Below are 9,934 nucleotides of genomic sequence, written 5' to 3'. Positions count from 1 at the left end.
CCACTATTCGTTGGCAAAAGAGTAGCCCAAGAGTTGGCGGTGGGTGGTGATGACTAGCTGCCTTCCCCCTAATCTTTCACTGCTAAATTATGAACGGCTAACGCAGATAACCTTCGTGTAGCCTTGCGCGAAATTCAAAACAAACAAATCAGCATTGGCCGTCTCTAACTTAGTGCTTCTGACCAAAAACGAGGGCGGCTAGACAACAGCATATGTTGACTATATGGCAGTCCTTTAAGAATGTGGACATTACTTGTCATTTAATAATGCGTTAAAAGCTAAAAATATTAAAACGTGCTCAGTGGTCTACTGACGGATCGGACCTTAGATCTTTCGTTTCACACACCCCGACATGTTGGCCAGTAAGTAACACCCGATCCCTTATACATGTGTAACGAGGGCCAGATTTAGGCATAAGCAATGAGGGGGTAAAGTAAATATATATTAATACATGATATATATTTGGTTATACTTTTTTGTGTTATTGGTTTAATAATTTAGGCATGGTGACCAATATAATCTGAGTTGGGGATTTTAGTGTTAAACAATTATTTTAGATTACCTTGATGAGCTTTCTATCACATTTTCAAATTACTTCCTATTCTTGAGTCTAGGCTTCTAGTTTTACTTGCATACATTGGCATTCAGTGAATCCAATACGTGTTGAATATTTTCTTCTGAATCCCAGCCTTATCATGCGAGTTTTAAAACTATTAAAAACTCTAATATAAAGTGCATTTTTTTTTACCTAGGGAATCAGTAAATCCAATCCTGATGGAACAATCGAATAAATTATTGTAACTATTTAAAATTCATTTAACACGTGTCATAGAAAAAAAACGACCGAAAGCATTGCGTTAAATATTTGTTAATTGGTTGTTGAGAATGAAACGCTTTTGTAATTTAAAAGTTTCATTGAAAACACTGTTTTTGACAGGGTGGTTTTAGAACAAATACTTACAAAGTTTGTTTTAGTCATACGTTTTATCATTACTGATTCCAAATTGCAAGTTACGTGCGCCATCTGTGGTTGTCATGCCAACAACCCTAGCTTTAAGATTATTTCTATACAGTAACTCAATCATTAATAATTTACAGCTTAATCGTAATTAGCGATTGTTTGAAACTATAAAATGAACGAGTGAACATTAACTAAGTTTTCTTGATAGTTCATCTTCTTGGAATAAAATTAATTTAAAACATTTGTAGAAGATTATGAATAAACAAAATATTAAAATCATCAAATGTTCACAGTGAAAACATGTAATTATATTTTAAATTAAACGTGATTAAGCTGTTGTTACACTGGTTCGTATTTTCGTTATCATTAAATTTCGATAATGTATCTGTCAGCTACAAAGACTTTTCCATATTTCTAAAAAAAAGTAATAATAAAGCGGAGAATCTCCAAGTTCAAAATCCCAAATTTTTAAAAAGTTCAACTCGTTTTCTAAATGAGCAAAGTTGTGAAAATAATACAGCTCAGTATGTTTATAACTATCTATCTTGGTTATTTATTTTAAGAAACTTTTTATTTTAATACTAACGATTGTGCTGCCATCTTATAACTAAATTTGACATTAGACTAAAGTATTTCTTCTGAGTATGTTGATCGAAATTTCATTGTTATAAGTGGTTGAAAGTATCTAACTACGACAATATATTTATTTTAGTGCACTTTTCGCAGAAAACATGTGGGAAAATTAAATAAATAGTTGGTTAATTTGTGGTTTCTGAGTATTGTTCGAATTTAATGTTTAGATATCATCTGCATATTTTCAGAGAGGCCTCTGACATGCATGATTATTGGCTGTATGTCTTCGAGTTCCTTCATTTTTATTCTAATGTTTGATCTCGGTTTCTTCGTTATCAAGTTTTCAGGGTATCCATTGTTAACTAGAGTTATAGTGATGTGTTTTTCTTCCAGCTTCTTAGTGTCTTCAGTATTAAAAAAGGTGTTAATTCTAGAAATTAGTCAGTCCATAATGCCTGTCTTCCTACGTTTAGAGTAGTTTATATTATAGTCAAGTTATATACCTATATATCTGTAGGTTTCCTGTAAACTCCTGTCTTGTATCTTGGTAACAATCACACCAGGGAATGGGAGTTTGGTATCTTTTAGTATTTTTATTGCGAACTGTAAGTTGTCTATTCAGGTGGTTCATTAATTTTTCAATTTTGTAATGTGTAAACGTATTACATATGTATCATCAACATATCTTTGGACGTAAAAAGGTTTGAGGGCATTAACTTCGAAAAGTTGCATGTAGAAGATACTGAGTACTGATGATAATGGTAAACCCATAACAATGCCTTTTTGTGGGGGTATTATTTATCTCCAAATTGGAAGTAGCTTATGTTTACACAGAAGATTGTGAGTTCTATTATTGTGGAGATTGTCAATTGGATTCTTACCTTGAGAGTATCATTTTCAAGCTAATGACAGAGCATCTGTCGTGATAAGGGATTGGTACGCAATGAAGAGGTTGGATAGATCAAAAAACTGTTCATTGTGTCTTGTGAAATTATCCTGGTTGCTTTTATAATCTCTACAAAGTGGGCTGAGCTCTCAACATGTGGAAGTGTTTTACCTGTTAATAGTGATATCATGTCTACAAGATATATTGCTAACATGTGGCATGGTGAATCTCTAAAGGTAACCACAGAAAAGAAATGGTGGCCTTGTTTGTGAATTTTAGGTAGGCCACAGATGTGTGGGATAGTGCTGAGGTGTACCCTTAGAACATAACTTGGAAAACGTGTGGGGAAGGCTCCTGTCGAGTGAATAACGCAACACTTTCTATCAAGAAACACCTAGAATGGATTCTCGCCTATCATCAACACAGAAATAATCCTTCTCAGAACTTCCTTACATAGAATAAAACTAATTAGTAATTATTATGTAGATATAATAAAAAAATATCCTATCTTGATTCACGTTGTGTTTATGTGAATTTGATTATTTGTCTTCGACTCCCACAATTCTGGAGCTAGCACGACCACAATTGGCAGACAAACTCAGGGTGGCCCTGGGGTTCCTTATTTATATGGCGTAACCCTGCTAAGAATAGGACTATAACCGAATGTGGTATCGTATTTTGTGTTCTTAGCCTCCTCGAGATCCTGGAAATGCCATGTTTGAAACTGTGTTCACCCCCCCCCCCCACTCACAAAGCTAGCAGGACCAAAATTATTTACTAAGTAAGAATTAGGCTTAGGTGATCGAATATGAAAACGATTGTAAACACTTAATTAAATCCAAAAATGATGTACTGCTCCTGGTGTCACCAGTTTATGATGCTTTCGTGAATTGTATTGTAACTGTGCGAAATAACTAGAACAGTTAAAGTCAGTGGTTATTTCTTACCTAGTAATTTCATACAGCACGTTTTATATATATATATTCAGTTCTGCAATTAGACCATCTTTTATAACTATGTTTAAAACCTAACATTTTAGCCTATTCTTCAAACTTTTAGGAACCATTTTATTTTTGAAACTTGGTTTGTTTTTTAACAAAATCAAGAAACGTAACACACACACACGCGCGCGCGTCTGTGTGTGTTATTTATTTCGAAGTGTTTTGAACGCTAACATTGCACTTGTCGTGTTATTCACAATGATATACGAATACTTTATATGTATGTTATACATCTTATCGGTTGTAATGATTCACGCTTGTTGTCAGGAAATAATCTCAGAATACGAAGGAAGTTCATGAAAATGTTCGTATATCTAAGAGTAGAAACAGACTTAGGTTTATAATTACAGAAGTGTATCAAAATAAGCTTTCAAATATAACCTCATCTTAAATCAACTGCCTTTCAATCACTCTAGGAAGTGTAACGTGTTCTTAACTTATAAATGTAAAATTTGTATATAATGAGAACATAGATGCTATTTAAATTATACATAGAAAAACAAGTGACATGCGTGATTTTTTCACAGTTTGATCGAATCTTAACATTCGAAGCATTCATTCATTCATTTAGCACTAGTTGCTAATTATGAACATATGTAATCTCTGGGTATAACGTGGAGTTTCCAGGATTTCCGTACAGGGTTTCCAATATTTTGTATATAACTTCCGGATAAGCTACAGTTGTTCCAACAGCAAGTGCGGGTATATTCTCACGCGCTGTATTGTGTCTGACACATTTTTATTAATTATTTCATTATTATTATTGTAGTAGAACATTTCATCTTTAACCCATCCCAGGTTAAAATATTGTCGAGACAGTCCATACAATAAAAAAATTTTGTAACATGTAATTACAAACTTTATCTTTTAATGAATAAGTATTTCTGATTTCTACACTTGCATATTTTTGTCTTCTTATTTCAGTTGTTTACCAACAAAAGTATATTTTTATTTTAATAATTCAGCAATACTAAAGAAACTACGTTAAAGTTATTTAGAAATACTGAAGATTTGATGATTGAGAGTTTGAAATTATGGGCTAGCAATAAACTATATAATTTTTGGAAACATCTCGGAGTCAACTAAATACGAAAGTTCCTAGGTGTGTGTGACGATGACCGAAAACGTAACTCTTACAGCATCACTAAGACAATTTTTCTTGTAAACAAGTAGCATTTCGTTATTACACTGTTTGGAAAGGGTAAGTTCGTGTTTGCTGAAATCCGACCTCACGATGATAAAGACTAGTTCTAAACACACAATGCTCACTAAATTAAATACGTATGGTGTTAGTTTCACTAAAAGTATTTCTTAAAATGTGAAATACAATATGCAATTTTTATTACCTTTAATTTTATTGCTCTCAGGCGGCTCGGCGATAAGCTTGAGGATATATAATGCTTAAAATCGGGTTTCGATACTAGCGTTGGGTAGGGCACAAACAGCCCACTATTTAGCTTTGTTATTTAACAACGAACAAACATTTTTACTATGTATATTTTTGTTATGAGGATTATTTTTCCTTCTTAGTAAATCGATTTAGGACTTTGAAGTATTATTGGGATTTCGGCCGAAAATATCGCTTACAGCGAAATTATCCAATTGGATTAATCAATGCATTCTAGTCTTTATAAATTTTTGTTTTATGGCGTTGCATACTCCTACTTAAACCGGTTTTATTAAATTAACTATGCTAATTATTGATTATATATTTAGTTCTTATCTGTCTATGTAACTTACTCTATTAATAACAAACATTAGATTACGTGTTTAGCCTTAATAAGAAATGGGGAAAACCTTTTTCTGAAAATTATATTCTGTTCAGGCCTAAATTCTTAAAATATTTATCGAATTAATAAAAATGATAAATTTTTATGGTTATGCCACTTTAACTTTGGTTCAAGTTATTTAAAATACATTCGTAAAAGAAAGCATAAAGCATAACATAAACAGTATTCATTGATTATAAAATAATTATCTGTTTGTATTCATGATATATTGACCAGATATACCATGGGAAACAAGAAAAAAAGAACACTATAAAACCTTTGCGTTCGAGTGTTTTGATGATTTTGCATGCACTAGAGGGCGCTAGGTGTCTACCGTGGAAAAATTCTATTTCAACAATTTCAAACTTAAATGTAGAATTAACATTTCATGCTTATCAACAGCCTCGTATTTCCTGCCGCAAAAATATTAGTAAATAGATATTTACTATACTCATCACTATAATGATAAAATTTGATGGAACGTTTGGAATGAAATAACTAAACAGAAATATATATATTAAATGTATTAAATTTAAAATAGAAATATTTTCTGTAAAAACTTTGGTTGAAAAAGTATTATTTATTTCAAAAATGTATGGGCAGAGGTCAGAATTGGGATAGATCTAAATTTGGAATGATTGCAAGTACGATAACAAAAACAACACGAGTTCTGTTTAAAAATAACAAATATACCATGTAACCCAAAGTAAAAAAATGTATAGTAATTACCTTTACTTTTAAACGAAGAAACTGTAGATACGAAAAAAAAGCTTCAGTTGAAAGAAAATTTATACAATATGAGATACGAAGCAGGAATGCTCATTGATGAATGCTGTATTGTTAAAATAGTGTATAATATGTGAATTCAATACTAAAAATGGCGATTGATCAGATCCGAGTCTGGACAAACTCGTACGATGTATGTATTAAAATTATTCAACCATTCAAATGTTGTATGGGGGATGGATATAGACGGGAATGAATCCTCTACCTCGCGCATACAAAGCAGGTGCTGTGCCTTATGAACCAAAGGCCAAATATTTTTTTTTACGTACCGTATTGCCCCTAATTAACGCCCCTCTCTGAAAAAAAGAAAACGCACACACACTCACTTAGCATTGAAATCAATAAATCACATGTGAAAAATAAATCCGGAACTGCACAAATACTATAATTAGCGCCTCATTTTGCAGTTTGCAACGCCTCCGGGGGCGTTAATTAGGCGCAAGACTGTATGCATCATTATTATGTGGAATACTGTATGTATTAGAAGGGAATATGTTTTAAATGTAAAGAAGCTTAAAAACGTGGAACGACTATAAACAAAATATGTCTCTGTACACTACATTTTTCTGTATAACCACTTTGTCTTTCTGGATAATCGCCATCTTTGACTAAGGTTTGAGATTTTTTTATCGAACTTTTGTTAAAACAACGTTATAAAATAGTGAATTTTTAAATTAATGGTATGAAGAGTGTAATAATCAACTACTTCGTTTGTCGTTATTTCACTTATTTTTCTTTCCCCTTCTACAGTGATATCAACTTTTTTTTTTTTGACACTCCTCTAAAGTATTAACAAAGTGTCTGGTCCACTACCACCAATAACGGAAATGGTGTAATAATATATTCTCCTAGCGGGTAAATTTGATCTTACGCGACAGAAGCGTATTTAAACTTTAGGCCTAATTTTCGATTTTTAAGCGTCTGATGGTATTTGTATTGAGATGTAACGGTACTGAGTTATTTATAAGCCAAAGAAAGGTAAAGAATTAACTTAATGTATTTTCTTATATGTTACTGAAATATTTATATTGAAAGTTGATGTTAGAAACGTCGTATAGAACGATGAGTGTTAAATGTCGTTCACTTTTGCGTTAGCATAAACGCAAAAGTACGCTACAATTAGCCAGTAGGAATGGTTGGTTTCCATGTGAGCTAGCGCGCATACATGCACGGAATAACACGCACTGTTCATTTAATTACATGTATATAGGTATTCTAGTTGTCCTTAACTATGTAGTTCTTTTAAAGCTTCCAGGCTATTCGTATCAGATTAAATTATACAACGTGTATTATTTTAGCTTAAAAGTTTTGTTATATTTAAATATAATGAGCAAAATAATATTGATAAATTATAGCTCCTAAGCCTAATGAAAGAATATTTTTTAAGAAGTCACAACATACAATTTGCTAATTTAGGATCAATCCGCGATAGCTCCTCAAAATGACAACCTTAAAGTTTTGGTATTATCTGAAGAAATACTGTGAATCACCAATTTCTAAACAATTGCACTTTTCCGAATGTATCCCCCCCCCCTTTTGTAATGAGCATGTCCACCCCAATCCGCTAATACGCCACTACGTCTTCGTTGTATACCTCGTAGTAGTCTCTGGACATAGTTCTGGATAATATTTTCTTACTTCCTTATTAAGGCTTTTCCCAACTTACGAGTGTTTCCACACGAAGTCACTAACACATTTCTACGTCGTTGCTGTATGCCTTGTAGGAGTCTTTGGACGTAATACAGGGTAATATTTTCTTACTCTCTTGTTAAGTCTTTTCCCAGTTGGTCGAGTGTGAGGCAAAAGTGAAATCCGTCCATGAAGCCAGTCCCACGTGTATTTTATGGGATTAAGACCAGGACAAAATACTGTCCGGTCTATTCAATAGCGATGAGCCTGTCTATAAATATACAATTTTCAGAACACCTTTCTTAAGAACATACACAGCAAAGAACTTGTGCAGTCAGTCTTGCGCATTCGGGACTGTCTCCAAACAGGACGATAACTGCTATGAAAGCCAAGAAGGAACCTGGATTCATCTTCTGAGATTGTTTGCGACAACTGTAAAGTATAAGAATAGCAACAGGTAACTAGTTTGTAAGTACCTATACGTTTTCTTGAAATTTCTAAATAAAAGATTTTGGTCTGAGATTTTTGGATTCTGGTGTTTCTCTGTCATGATTTTTGAACACTCGTGTCACACACAACCAACTCACCGCTTGGTAGATTCTCGAATATATCTTCTTGTTGGGAAGTTCATTCTCACTCTTATCGGTAAATTCATACGAAAATAACAAGGTTCTTTTTTCAAATAGTATCCCAATGAACTCCCAGGTTGGCTAGGTTTAACCTGTTTTTCATCTATGTAGTGTGATATTAACCTCATTATATGGTTTGATTTTGTTTGCGAGTTTCGCAATATCAATAAACAGATTTTGTTGAGCCATATTACCACCACATTTGGCTAGGTGGTTAGGATACTCGACTCGCTATCCGAAGGTTGTGGGTTTAAATCCAGCCCTCGAACATGCTTGCCATTTCAACCGTGAGTGACATTCTAATTTTGCGGCTAATCCCACTATTCGTTGGTAAAGAATAGCTTAATAGTTGGCGGTGAGTGGTGTTGGGTATCTGCCTTTCCTCTAGTCTGTCACTTCAAAACTACAGACAACTAGCGCAGATAGTATTTGAGAAATTTTGCACGAAAATCAAACAAACGAGCCCTTATATTTATGGTAATGTAGCATTAGCAGGCATAAACGGATCTTTCTTGGTTACTTTGGACACACCAAAGTCGGCACTAACAGATCGTTTAGTATCTAAACTCTCTTAATCAGGAACATAAGTGTCCGATTCGTTTTTTTTTCCAGAATAATTCCTGTCAATGTGAAACTCATTTACGATCTGACTATTTGCAGATGAACCCGTGAACCATATACTACACGTGCGGAATATCATACTTATATCTTATCACCAGACTACTAATTAGTTTGTGCATACCTGTGTTTTTGAGGGTTAAATATGTTCACGAAATTCCCAGCTCCTTTAATGTGTGTTATCCAAAGCAGACGGATAAGCTTACAGATAATTGGTAGATAGGTTTGCTATACAGCTTCTCCTTGAACAACTCTGTGCTGCTATGCTCTTCATAAACCCTCTAATCTCGCAGTATTCACTTGCACTATATTCCATCATAAGCCTTTCAATTTCTCAGTATTCTCAGTTTTTATATCTTATAACAAAGAAACTAATTTCCATCTTATTAGCCATTTTACCCTTGTTATAATATAATCCGCTATTCTCCGCCTTTCTACAATGTTATCATCATACATCTAAATATTCTATGATCCTTTTCAATCATTATATATAAATTCACCATTTTTTCGCTCTGACATAATGAAACCATGCTTATCGCCTGTGAAAACTTACCGAAATTACATAAAGTCTGACACATACAGTTGTAGCATACTGTTACGACAGCGGAAGTCACGTGAATCTGGTAACACGTCATGAGATTCTCGAAGGATCTTGAATCTTTCTGGCAACTCTAGTCTGTTCCAGACGCTCTCTTTTTTAGTATATAAGCCCGGCAAATAAATCAGAATGAGATAGATAGATATAGAGAGATAATTACGTCAAGCAAAGTTAAGTGTGTGAATCACTGTGATTTATAGCGTGTGTTCATAAAAGTAGTCAAGTTTAAAGTGACGGCGGAAATTCTGTGTATTGCAAAGTTGTATCAAGAAAGAATAAACTAGTTTTAATTAAAAAAGGACTTGTATCGCTGAAGTTCCTCGGAAAGAATTTATACCTGAAATTAACAAACGAACAGATATGCAACAAATTGGTGTCAAAGAGTGGGACTGAAAAGAAAAAAAAGGAAAAAAGAAAGAAGATGGAAAGAGAGGTGGCAAATCAAGCTACATCTTAGCAGATTTGATGGCAGCAATACAAGAAC

General features: G+C 33.6%; 1 protein-coding gene across 3 annotated transcripts in view; it reads left to right on the top strand.

Annotated features, from left to right (window-relative positions):
• The window catches only part of LOC106472046, a 128,503-nt gene that overhangs the window by 52,995 nt on the left and 65,574 nt on the right, over nt 1–9,934 (top strand). Inside the window, exon 1 of one of the 3 annotated variants that reach the window (XM_022401489.1) lies at nt 7,992–8,073. The exons of the other annotated variants lie outside the window; for them this stretch is intronic. The gene's annotated coding sequence lies outside the window, so the exon portion shown is untranslated. Of the gene's footprint in view, nt 1–7,991; nt 8,074–9,934 lie in introns of those variants that run through there. 3 annotated transcript variants of the gene reach the window in all.

Source organism: Limulus polyphemus, unplaced genomic scaffold, assembly GCF_000517525.1.
Source record: "Limulus polyphemus unplaced genomic scaffold, Limulus_polyphemus-2.1.2 Scaffold117, whole genome shotgun sequence".
Lineage (NCBI taxonomy): Eukaryota > Metazoa > Arthropoda > Merostomata > Xiphosura > Limulidae > Limulus > Limulus polyphemus.
Note: the sequence above shows the minus strand (reverse complement) of the source record. Positions and strands in the feature narration are given on the sequence as shown.